Source organism: Cupressus sempervirens, chromosome 7 (assembly GCF_028749045.1).
Source record: "Cupressus sempervirens isolate cs-2001-9-10 chromosome 7, ASM2874904v1, whole genome shotgun sequence".
Taxonomy (NCBI): Eukaryota; Viridiplantae; Streptophyta; class Pinopsida; order Cupressales; family Cupressaceae; genus Cupressus; species Cupressus sempervirens.
In genome coordinates this window covers 845871152-845884946 of record NC_143124.1, presented here as the reverse complement: position 1 = coordinate 845884946, position 13795 = coordinate 845871152, and the positions used below count along the sequence as shown (strand labels likewise).

Here is a 13795-nt window from a genome sequence, read left to right as displayed (position 1 = left end):
CCACTATGAACATTATCATTCTAAAGTAAAACAAAATGTATGCAGAAGGGTTTGTTCCTAAACAAGTATTGAGCATCTATTTATTCAGAATATGGACACTTCCTTTGTAAATGTAATTAATACCGAAGATAGTTTGTACTTAAGTCAAACTTAAAATAAAAATAATTGATCACTTAAGAAAGAAAGAAGGAAAGCATCATAAGATTTCTAAAGGAAAGCTCTACAAAATTCAATCACATGTTGGCTCATGAGAAATTTGCTAGTTCTTCTAATAGAGATAAAAATCTAGCATCAATTTTACCTATCAATATGTGCCTATATTGCAGCTATACAAGGATTGGTAAATGCCTTCAGAAGTCGAGAGTCAAACCTAGAACTTCATCACTAAATCAGATATAAAAGGTTCAGAAAAGGAATGAAAGGCTCAATAGCAAAACACCTCAACAATACCTAGGGTTGTTTTCTTTTGGGAGGTTTTTCGCTTATTCACCTTCCCTCTTTATCACTATCCTTGATTCAAATATTACTCATTTAATTTTAAGAGCTAAAATAAATCCGTTTGTTTCCACAACCATTTATATGAAACTTAAATATTATAGACCTTTCAATTAACACAAACCTATTTCCCATCATATGAGTTAGAGCTTTTGAATGTATTAAAAATGGATGAATAGTATCTAAAATGCTTGCCTAGTAGTACGAAAGAGTTTTGGATTGTATAGGTTTGGTTTCTAACAAACATATACCACAATCAAATTTCTTGCAAGAAGTATTTGTGACATTAACACAAATCCCAAGTGTTCTTAACAATTGAAGTTGAGGCACAATAGATAATAAATGGGAACAAAATCTCCAAAATAGGAAATGACTAAGTGGAAATAGGCATTGATGGATTCCAGCTAAATATAGGAGGACAGAGTACCTTATTGAAGAAAGTAACCAGAAAGAAAGATGGATGAAGAGAAAGAGGAGGAAGCCAAAGGTCAAAGCACTTTTCTCACCACCAAGTTAATAAGTTTCCTCTAAGGCCAAACTTTTGGTTTTGAGTGAAGCCTATGACCTTGATGCTCTTGCTGGTAAAGTATGACTGGGACGGCCCACATGTTGGGTAGCTCCAGTCCTCGACAGCTTGGAGAAGTCTAACCCTGCTACTATCCGATACACTAGGATTTGTTAGTAGAAGATATAGAAACCCATCTCAATGAATGGAGGTGATTCAATTTTTGCAGAAAGAAGAAGAAATGAGTTAAATAGGTCATGGCCATTTTCATCAGCCCATGGGAAATCAAAAGAATAGAGGCGATGCAACAGAGAATCCTGAGAAAGGAAGCGGATTAGGGATAAAAAAGAAAAACTACCCAAGATTAATTGCAATTTGACGGGTGCATAACTTTCCTAACTAATTCTGTACATATATCAAAACAAGTTGACATTTCTTTCCTAATTAAAGACTTTTCCATTATTTAAATTTCTAATAAAATTTTCACAAAAACCATGTGGCATGTTGATTTTATTTTTTATGGTTTGTAAATTAATGGGTTGTGACACCATCAATCTGCTCTATTTGAATATCGTACCCATATCCATTGGAAATTTGTTGGGGTTACTATTTCCACCAATGAAATTTTGAGCAACTCTTCTTCCCACAAATTTGTGTCCAATCCTTATACAAATATGTTTAGAAAATTTCATTATAACACAGCCCAAGAATAACTAGATATTATTGTTGCTCGGAAGCTATAGAAGTTTCATTTCCTTCCTACCATGGAGACAAACATCCATCCCTTCCCTACAATTCCACACACAGTCCAACATTATAACAGTTTTATATTTCTTGGGGTAAGTTGATATTTTGAAAAAGAACTGCTAATGACAATTTAACATGGATTATGCATGTGCTTTTGTTAAGCAAGATTTGAGGTCTCTAAATAGGGGTTTGTTTTTGTAGATTTGAGATGTATAGATGAGGAGAGTCATTATATCTTTTATTTTAATTTTTCATTGTAAATTTCAATGATTTTGGTTGGGACACTTCAAAGATTCTTATTTAGATTGATTATGTATCTATGTTATATATATAATTAAATTTAATAAGAGGGAGGAAAAATAGTTCACAATATGGATATATTGTATTATTGGAATAAATAAAGGTATAGTGAGAGATGGACTCAACTAAAAAACTAAAACATATCAAAATATAGGAAGATATATATATTGAGAGAGAGGGGAAAGAAGAGAGATATATGTCATTTAAATCTTGTAAATATATGAGTGTATTCATATAGAGATGTGGACTAATTTATAATTGACATAATAACTAAATGTTTACATAGATTGACACTATTATGGTGGTTATACTATTCATTATTTTTCCTAGCAATATGAAAGTTTTAAAATATCAATTAAGTTAATTTTAATTGAAATGCACAACCTCATTTTTTTTTTTGTTATGTGTATTATTTTAATCATCTTGTCCCCTTATACATGTCAAGATAGAAAATAATTTGTGTACTAACTTTTTATGTTATAACTAAGTTTGAATCAATTAATATTAGTTGTATTTTTCTATCAAAAATCTTATAAGGTATAATTTAATCAAAAAATTTCAATTGTTATTGTGCTATATATAAAATAAGTTATTAATTAAAATAAATATTTTTATTTAATTTAATTATAAAAATATTATTCTATAATTTAATATAATATTCAATTAAAATAAAAAATTTAATAATTTAATATAATATTTGTCATGTAATATTGAATTAAATATTTATTAAAAATTAACCTACCATGTAACTATATAAAGATTTATTTTATAGTTATTAATTAATTTAAATTTATAATTTAATAACATATTATATAAGATTAAATAAAAAATCAATTAGTATAATAATATATAATTATAATATTTTAAAGTTAATGATGGATATGTGTCAAAAGATGGAACATCTTCTCACAATTCAAAAAATTGAAAGATTCACAAGGCAAGTTAAAAAATTGAATCCAATGTGATTATATTTTAGAGATCAATAAATGACTCAAAATTTTATAAATTGAATTTCTTGAAAGAAAAGAATAGACATTCTTAAGTGTTGACACATGAATAGAGTGTGATTTTAGTAATAGAGTTACTATGTTTTATTCCAATGTGATATAGTTCTAACTTGCCTCAAGCTTTAGAAAACTATGAAGAAAGTTGTATGTAAATCATCCTATCACATATTGAAATGGGTTGAGAAATGATAACTATTTTTTATTAAATATGTTATGTTATTGATTATCTTTCTCTTTCTCTCTCTCTAAACCTTCTTTCTATCTTTGTATCGCTCTTTGTGCATCTTCATCTCTTTCTTGCTTCCCCCTCCACATTTCCTTATTCGTCAAAACAATATATTTAGTTATTATTTTACTTTAGTATCAAATTAAGAATTTATTTATTTATACTTATGATTTGGTTGTTTAGCAACATATACATTTTATATTCTATAATTATAAAATATTAGTGTAAAAAAAATTAAAAAATCATTCATTAAGTATTCTTTATTTGGGTGACTAGCTATTTAGTCATTTATTTGCTCATGTATTTAGTCATTCCAATTTATTTAAGAATTTTATTTTATTTGATGACTATATTAGTCATTTATTTAGTTGTTTATACTATGCCAAATTTATTGACTACTATATTTAACCAAAAGTACACCGCATTACTGATTTCTCTATAAACTTGACATATATAGCGAGGAGATCTATTAGAGTTCCATAGTCCATGTTAATGCTTTCAAATTTCTTGATATTTAGCAAGACTCAAAGGAATTTATAATATGTCTAGGTTTATTAATAATATGAAAAATGATAGAGTGTCTAGGTCCTTAGCACAGCTTGAATATTATTGAAATCATATTCTAGCCACACCATAGTAGGTCTCATTTTCTTATTGACCATGAGAGAATGAAGAGCCACCATAACTTCTTTATATTTTTTAGACTAAGGTTATAATATGATTTCACCTTCTATGGTAATGTTTGTAAGTTCTTAAAATTAAAACATAATCTTGTTTGTCTCTCTTTGACAATAGAGATTAAGTGTAGTACTATCCTTGGAATGTCACCACAAACATTGGTCGCAAGAGGACTATGAATAAAATCTTAAATATTCTATAAGTCAAACGTGACATAATGAGAATTATTATATGTTTGATGGTCCTACATCTTGATCTAGATAATAAAAATTATCATTAAGGATTGCATGAAATTATTAAATATTTTTAATGCTCATTTAATTTCCCATACTCCTACTATAGGAGAAATTGACTTGTTGAAAATATGGAAAATTTGGGTGTTGATTATCATCATATCATTTGATACAATATAAATAATAATACCTTTCTAGATATATAGATCCTTCTTACATATTATGTTTTATAGCATTTATTATCACAATACCATCCAAATGACTACCCTATATTTCAAAGTGAGTATCCATAAGGAACCCCTATTTACTTCCAAAACTAGAATGGTCACTAAGTTTCTATTTGGGTTTTCTGTATCACCTACAATAGTATTGTAGGTTTTTTGTATGATTTCATAATGATTGGTGACCCTAATACATTGGAGACAAGGGTGTATGATAAATTGAAAAAATGGTTAATTTTTTGGTATGTAATATCTACAAGATCCTCCCATCCATCTTAAGAAGGGGCACTTGTCCATCTTAAAAGGGTTATCCTTTTAATCCTCTATGGGTTCAATACCTAGGTGATGAATTATTTGTTTCTAATTGGAAGAATTACACCCTATGTACTTGTTGGTTGTTATTGGACATTTAAATGAGCTATCTTTTGTCATAGTCTTTAAAACTACCATCAATGAAAGTTAATTTTATAGGGACAAAAATAATGCCAACAAAGAAATATGTGTATTATGGCATGGATGGGGAAGAAGGCTAAGAAAGTTACTGACAATAGGTATAGAATATTAACTCTGAAGAAGCCATGGTTCTATGTTATTTAGGTGATGAATTATATTGTCCTAAATGGTAAATATACTACTATTTTTTCTATCATTCTATGATCTATTAAATTATTTTAGGAAGAATAAATATATTTCTAATTTTCATTTTATCCTTGCAACAATTTTTTGTATTGATTTTGGAGATCTCAAGTTTTATGGGAACTTTTCTTTTTGTTCATTTATCTTGGCCCTACTCTAAGTAAAGAAAGATTCAAATGGAGAATCCTAGGAGTTGAGGAAAGTTGTAAAAACATTACTATGGTGGGGAGCTCTGAAAAGGCAGTACCTAGGGAACTCTAATTTTTTAAAGAAAGAACTAGAAGCATAGGAAAATCTAGATAAGGATAGTTTACTATCTTAAATGAATAAAACAAGAGATGCCAAACTAGATATCACTAAGGAATTTATTAATGGATAGCAAGTGAATATGGTTACCTTGCTAAGAAGATACCTCAAGTTGGACATCAATATTCAGGCACTAATATGTAATGTCCCCACTAACTAAGACATTAATACCTACAAAACCAAAGTTAGAATTTAAATTAAAAAATATACTTTACCATTCTACCCTCTATCTTAACCTGACCTTAAAGATGACTCTAGATTAGGTTTCCTAACCCGTAGTTATTCAACCATCATTTCTAGAGTGCACCCTTTAAGGTTCACATATGCATATGTTGACATCATCAAAATATTCTAACCATTTCTCATCCAGCCATTCATACAAGGTTACTCATCTCTTGCACTGGTATGATAGCCATTCATACGAGGATTTCACTTCCTGCACTAGCACTATGAGGTTTCACTTATTATTATCAAGACATATATATAGATTTATATCAATCTCTCATACTAGCATTGTAGCCATTCATACGAAGATTATATTAACCTCTTCAACTCCATGATCTCAAATTCTACACTGGCATGTAGCCATTCATATAGAAATCATCTTCATTAGCACTATTAAATGATAATTAATTAGATGTACAAGAATTTATATTGTTATCTTAATATCCTTATATTATCTCTTATGATTTAGATCATAAAATATCATTGTTCTATATTTTTATCCTTATATGTATGGTTATATATTTAGTAATAATAGTATAAAAGTCACAAATAACACATTGCATAATAAATTATCGATTACCTTCTAGTTTGGTATCTTAAATCCTTGATTCCTATAATCACCTTTTTGTTAGGTAATTTTTAGTAATGGAACCCTTGGACATGTGGTTTATCTATTCAGCTTGGGGTCCACGATGTGCTCATACATTCCTATCTATATGACAGTCAATGTCCCGGTCATGTGGTAGTTTGTACGCTCTAGTGCTTGGATGGAAATTGGGTACCCATGTCCTTTAAGGGGAGTCCCTTCCCAAAGTCTCTAACCATCTGAATGTAACTTGGACTATTGTCAAAACCTTCTTTGTAGTCAATGACTAACGTGTGCCTTATGTTTCAATTTGATGTTATGTCCCTCCAACACAATATCCAACTTGGTGACATGCCACTCTACCCCTTCCAATCACCTTGCTAGAATTATGTGATGCAATCAAAAGTACATTCCTATACCTGATTTCCTTTCTCTCTACTATCCACTACCCCTTCTCATTATGTGCATCCACATATAAATAATCGTAGGTGCCAAGTGAGGTATCTTTTCATGGGCGATTTTTTAAATTTAATGAATTTATATATTTATTTATTTTGTGACTTATGGAAAATTTTCTTAGATAGTTTCTATTACTATTAATGATGTATTTCATTTCTTTATTCATATTGATTATCATTAATCAATAATTGATTCACAATTATATATTTATATTATTGAATAATTATATTAGAGACCTACATTTTGGGATAAATAATTAAATAATTAAATATATATGTTTGAATCATATTTTCTATAATTTATATGTAAACTTGGGCTCATAACACTATAATGCCCCCACTAACTAGGACATTAATGCTTACAAAACCAAAGTTAGAATTTAAATTAAAAAAATACTTTTCCATTCTACCCTCTATCCTAATGTGACCTTAAAGATGATTGTAGTTCAAGTTTCCTAACCCTTAGTTATTCAACCATCCTTTTCTAGACTACACCCTTTAAGGTTCACATATGCATATGTTGACACCATCAAAATATTCTAGAACTATTTCTCATCTATTGTTCAAATATGCATATGTTGACATCATCAAAATATTCTAACCATTAATTTCCTAGTTGTAGACACCTAAAAACCTTTAGAAAATAAAGTATTTTTATTTTCTGAAAAATTCCTGATGACATCGCCATTTATTAATTAATTAATTATTTAATTTATTTATTTATTTTCATGCCATTAAATCCCTTTATCTTAATTAAAAATATTTAATTAAGGAATCCCTCACAAAAATGTTTAAATCTTAATTAAACATTATTTCCTTATTTATTAATTATTTAATTAATAAATCGACCAAAAACCCCAAAATAAATAAAAAATTTATTTTTTGCCCAAAACTTGGCCAATTTCCTTATGACCACTAACCTCTTCCAAAATCTTCTAATCCTTCTTTAATTTTGATTAAAGGCTAATCCCATCATTTCCTACCCGTAATCCCAACTCAAAATATTTAATTAAGATTAAATATTAATCCTCATGTTTATTAAAAAAGTTTTAATAAATATCTCCTCAACCCAAACCCTTGAAATAAATAAAATTGTATTTATTTCCTAAGAATCTAATTTATCCTCATCCTAAGAAGTTCTAGACTCTTCTAGAAAGTCTTCATCCTCATCCTAGAAAATTCTAGACTATTCTAGAAAGTCATTATCCTCATCCAAAGTCTAGACTCTTCTAGAAGGTGTCTTTAAACCTAATCCTAATCCCCTCCTAACCTTGTCACATTCCCTAAACATGGGTTAAAACTTACTAACCCAAGCCAAAGTTAACAAATATCTTCTCCTTCACCCACCCTCATTAAATGCCATCCACTTGCCTATCCCTAAGCTAATCCTAAAAAATCCTAATCCATCCTCTAATCATTTGCACAATCCTAAGCAAGTTTAAAACCCTCCTAATCAAGCCCAAGTTGAAATTTCTCTCATCTCCCTCAAAATATCCCAACCATAAAACTTGATGAAGCCCACTAGGCCATAAATGACTCTTCCAAGCCCTTTTATTGCTCTTACAAGCCATTATGAGGGTCTTTATGAAGATTTTATCCCTAGAGCCTCCTTTGTTGACTCATCCTTCGCCTTTCCTCCATCCTCTCACCCTGTGACATGTGTCACTCCCTGATTGGTTGTAAGAAAGCACAATCCATGTGCTCTCCTCTCATGCAATCTAAGCCCTCCATGAGCTTTTTCCCATCCTTCCATCTTAGCCCTCAATCCCTCAAGCCTCTTGCCTATAAATTGGATCCTTCCCCTTTGCAAAATAACACAATCCATGAAGTAAAGTCATAATGCCATTTTAAGAAGCCATTTTACATCAAAACCATACACTCACACCCAAATTCCAACTCCATTTGAAGCCCTTTTTGAAGCATAAGCTTGAGCATACATCCTATCTATTTAGAAAAAGCCACTCAACAAGAGAGCTTCTCATTGAGAGAGTCCATTAATGGCTCATATTCTCAATTGAGAGTTCATCTTAGTCTATCTTGAAGTTTATGAATTTTGTTTAGTTTGTAGAAGCTTTATTTAAATTTGGTTTCTATTAGCATACTAACATTGCTCATATACACTAGTTAGTGGACACATTATAGGCTTTGATACCACTGTAATGTCCCCACTAACTAGGACATTAATACCTACAAAACTAAAGTTATAATTTGAATAAGAAAATATAATTTACCATTCTACCCTCTATCCTAAAACGACCTTAAAGATGACTCTAGATCGGGTTTCCTAACCTTTAGTTATTCAACCATGTTTTCTAGAGTACACTCCTTAAGGTTCACATATACATATATTGACATCATCAAAATATTCTAACCATTTCTCATCTATCCATTTATATAGGGTTACACATCCCTTACACTCACATGATAGCCAATCATATGAAGATTTCACTTGCTACACTACCACTATGAAGTTTGAATTATTATTATCAAGAAATCTATATAGGGTTATATAGATAGTTTCTATTACTATTAATGATGTATTTCATTTCTCTATTCAATATTGATTATCATTAATGAATAACTAATTCACAATTATATATTTATATTATTTAATAATTATATTAAAGACCTATATTTTGGGATATGTGTGTGTGTGTGTGTGTGTGTATGAATTATATTTTATATCATTTATAAGTAAACTCGGGCTCATAAAATAATAACGAGGCTGAAAGAAAAAAGTTTTTTTTTTTTTATTACTAAAATAATGATATATCTAAGGAGATGATAAATATTTTTCCCAAAGGTTGAGGATGGAGCTTTGGGTAGAGAAATGGGAAGGGATTTTGTGTCTTCTTTTATTAAAGAATTGTAGAAATCGGTCCTAAAAGAGGTTATCCAATATATTACTTTGGATGGAAGGTATGATAGGGAATGAAATTAACATTTTGTTTTGTTAAATAATTCTAGGCACAAAATTAGGGTTTTCTTTCCATTTTATTTTCTTTCATATCTTGTGAATAACATAAATGAATTCCAAGAGAAGATGAACAAACCCCTTCTCCACGAAGGGTTGGTGAGACTAGTTTTTGAGCTTTATGGTGGATCATGTTAAGGAGACTCTCCCTTTGTCTATCAGTGTTAAAAGTGAAAAAATGCCTAAATATCCTCATAGTAGTAAAGTAGAGGCAAGTGGATGATGAGAGAGTTGGGAGGAACAAAACTGAAGTCTATGAAAAGGAGGAAGAAGAGTGTGAGTTATAAAGAAATATTGACTAATTCTAAAATTCCTTGTGAGGAAAAGATCAACAGTTTGGAAATATAGGAGGACGTTGAGAGTAATATTTCTGGTGGGTCCGTTGAAGAATTATTTAGATTTCCTAGTATGTACCCCTTCCCTATTTATGCTCATTCGAATAAAGTGAAGGAAAGTTTGCAGAAAGAGGATGTGGGTGCAAAAAATGCTCATATTGGGTGAGGAAGAAGAGGATTTTGATAAAGAAACCCATGCTTGAAACTCTTCAAGGAAAATGTTACCTATAATGTGTTTATTAAACTAGAAAAATTTCCTCTTGAAGCATCCCCTAAATAAATTGAAGAAAAGAATGAGGATAATAGAGAAAGAATTTTCTCAGTAGCCAATCTTGTCAATTTGGAGAAGGTCAATATGAAACTCCTAGAGGATTATCTCAAGGGGTTGATATTCAACCTCCTCTAGGTGTTCTCTAGCTTGTGAAGGCTATCTTTGTGTATACATTCAAAAAGGAGCAATGGATTCTTTATTCCATAAAAGGATCAATATCTCTAAACACAAAAACATAAAAAGTTGCAAATAAGCTGAATGAGGATCCAATGAATGGTGCCACTGGGAACAGTACTGTGAAGAACAATTTGTTCCAAAGTTTCATTAATAGAATTGTGAACCTCAAAAGAATTACTACTACCATGGTCAATAATTACCATATAATTTTAGATGCCTTGGTGGAGAGTATGAATAAATTAGCAGGTAATGTTGATTTTGAACAAAATAATGGTTATGTACCTAGATAAATATAAATGCGTAAAAGACTCTCCTAGGAAGAAAATAACTAGATCTTCTATAAGGAATTTAAAGGCCAAGAATTATGATTTTGAACAAAATAATGGTTGTGTACCTAGATAAATATAAATGCATAAAAGACTCTCCTAGTAAGAAAATAACTAGATCTTCTATAAGGAATTTAAAGGCCAAGAATTATGAGTTGATCAAAAAGGATGTCAAAGAGGTCAAGCAAAAGTTTAAGAAAAATGTAGGAGTTGGCTTTGGAGCCAGCCTAATGCTTGTTTAGTTGTTTTATTTTATGTTCTTTTTGACTTTTTTAGTCATTACCTATGGTTTGTGATTTGTTTTTGTTGTTTTTCTTACTCATTGTTTGGTGTTGGTTTTATTGTGGGTTACTAGTTGTTTGGGGGTGTTTGTTTTCTTTTCCATCATAGTTTAAATTGATGACTTTTTATAATATTTGATAATGATCTTTGGGTTTTTGGTCTCATATCAAATACCTATTTTAACCCTTAATCAAATATATACATGCAAGTTACATAGATTAAATATTAATTTGTAAATATAAATATTTAGCATATCTAACTTTTGTATCCAAAATAGGGTTAATACTTCAATACAAATTAATTATTTATTGAAATAAAAATAACATTATTATATAAAATATAACTTATATCCATGTCTATTTTTTTGTTTAAGATTTTTTATAATACTAAATGTTGATATGAATTAATTGAGCATGTATACACTTCTAACATAATAGCTATACACACAAGAATAGTATTTGTACACTAGGATATCAATACTTTTTAAAGTGACAATCTTATTTTATTACTTGTAAGCTATTATATTTTAAGTGAGACACGTAGAATGGATAATTATGGCACTTTATTTGAGATAAAAAGTTATTTGTTTCACTCATTATTATTAAATTTATTTATGTATTTTTTAATATAAATTTATGCATTTTCATGTATTTAAGTCCTAGGCAATATATATCAATATTTAAATTGTTTTGTTTAAAAATAAATTATTAGGTTATAATATATAGTAAAATTTGTAATAAGATTTCAAGCAATATATTTATAAATAGGTTTACAAAATATTAACTTCTTCAAATACACTTAGAAAAGTACCATTACCCTTGTAATGATTAAAAAATAGTTAAATTGCCTTAGATTTAGAAACAATTGATTTGATGATTTGGCAAGTACTCAAACTAACTTTCAAATTAACTTTTCATGTGAAACATGTTCATCTATATTTTAAGAGTAGTTTTTGTCAGTCCCCATGTGACAAATCTAACAGTTTAAATGGTAGTTATGTGGAATAAGATACTTCTTTCAAAACTTACATTCTCAACTAAGTGTATATGGTAGTGACGTGTATAATGAAGGTGATATATAGAACATGTGGCAATGTAAATCAGTTTTGAATTTTTAATATAAGTGATTTCTTTGCCCAAAGTATACACGAATACGTTAGAGACCTAATGTGTATTGATCAATTCATTACTCTTTATTCGTGAAGGAGAAAGAACTTTTCTTGAACTTCGTATTTGTTATAGAAATTCTATCTTTAATTTTGATTTCTTTGCATATACAATTGGTAATATTATAAAAATATAAACAATACACATTGGTAAAAGTTTCCTTGTATGATATGCACATTACCCTTATCATTGCATCTGCTTTGCAAATTGCCGTACTGTCCATGGAACTAGAAGTAACTAAGTCATGGAGCAATTTCATTGTTCGACGAAAAATATTTGGGGAACAAGGAAAATAAATGTCTTTTAAATTTATATTTTTTCAAAAAGCAAGATCATACGGGATGATTTATTTTTAATAGCACATAAAAAGGTAAAGAAATGGCAGAATCCTGAAATTCGGATCACCGTGGAGGACAGAATGTAACTGTGTAATCAGTGGTATTTGGGCAATCTACTCGTCCTCCGAAAGGAACAACATTTGGGCAGGTTTTCTTGAAAGCGGATTCGAACTCGGGCGGACTGCATGTCAAGAGATACACATTGCACATCCCTTTGCACGCAACAACCTCGTCCTTCACCTTCACTTGTAAATCTTTAGGGCAAACGTCAGTAACAAATGGTGTGCAGTCCTGATGTCCAGAGCTCTTGATTGACACTGGGAGGTTATAACCCTCCGCAAGAACAACAAAACTGGACTTGACAAAGACACCACGAGACATTTGAGTAGTTATCACCACCTTTGTAAGTGGCGTTGATGGAGGTGGAGCGTTCTCACAACGCAGATATCCTCCACAGTTACCCGAAAGACAAGAACCTCGCTCTGATCCATCGAAAGAACATCCATACCTTGGTATAATTTAAGTTTGAAAAGTACGTCGATTTCACTATTTAATACTTTTAGTTTAAAATCAAGCTTCAATGTGTGACCTTTAAACCATCAGTCATACCTTCCCCATATATCACCATTCCATCTCTACATCTATTTAACATTTTCAATCTAAAAAACAAGCTTCAATGTGTGATATTTAAACCATCCGCCATACCTTCCCCAGATATCACCATTCCATCTCTCTGGCAAGGCCATGGAGTATGACTCCCTTGCATTTAGCAGCGGTTTAAATCCATCAGGTATGTCGTTTGCACTTGTGTTCCATGAACTTATTCCCGGCCGCAGAGAATGCGCATTTGTTCTCAAGGGTTAGGGTTTCTTTTCACGGAGCAGAAAACAAAATGATTAGATTCTCATTGAAGTTGAACAAGAAAGATTATTAACATTAATCACAAACCTGATTCACATGGTTTCATTTACCTTTGGCTTGGATAGATGTTAAGGTTAGGGAGACGCAGAGGCACAGACACAGAAACAATCTCTTTGGCTTGTCCATTTCTTTTAAGCTGCTAAGTTACAATCTAAAGAAATGTTTTCGAGTACAATGTGAAGATAGTATGATCTGTCATAAGTATATAGGGGTTCTAGTACGCCGTTATGTGAACGGAAGGGAGAGTAGTACGAGTTCATATCCTAATCGATTGATTGATGCTGAACTAATTTGCTAATTGTAGATCGTATTCTCGATCTTATCCTTTGACTATATTTGTTGTGCAGATTTTCATTATACGCATGGTTTTCGGAGACGGAAT

General features: G+C 30.5%; 1 pseudogene; it reads right to left on the bottom strand.

Annotated features, from left to right (window-relative positions):
* Positions 1-12555: 12555 nt before the first annotated feature.
* On the bottom strand, positions 12556-13539 carry LOC149550061 (pathogenesis-related thaumatin-like protein 3.5; annotated as a pseudogene).
* Between the last annotated feature and the right edge of the window lie 256 nt (positions 13540-13795).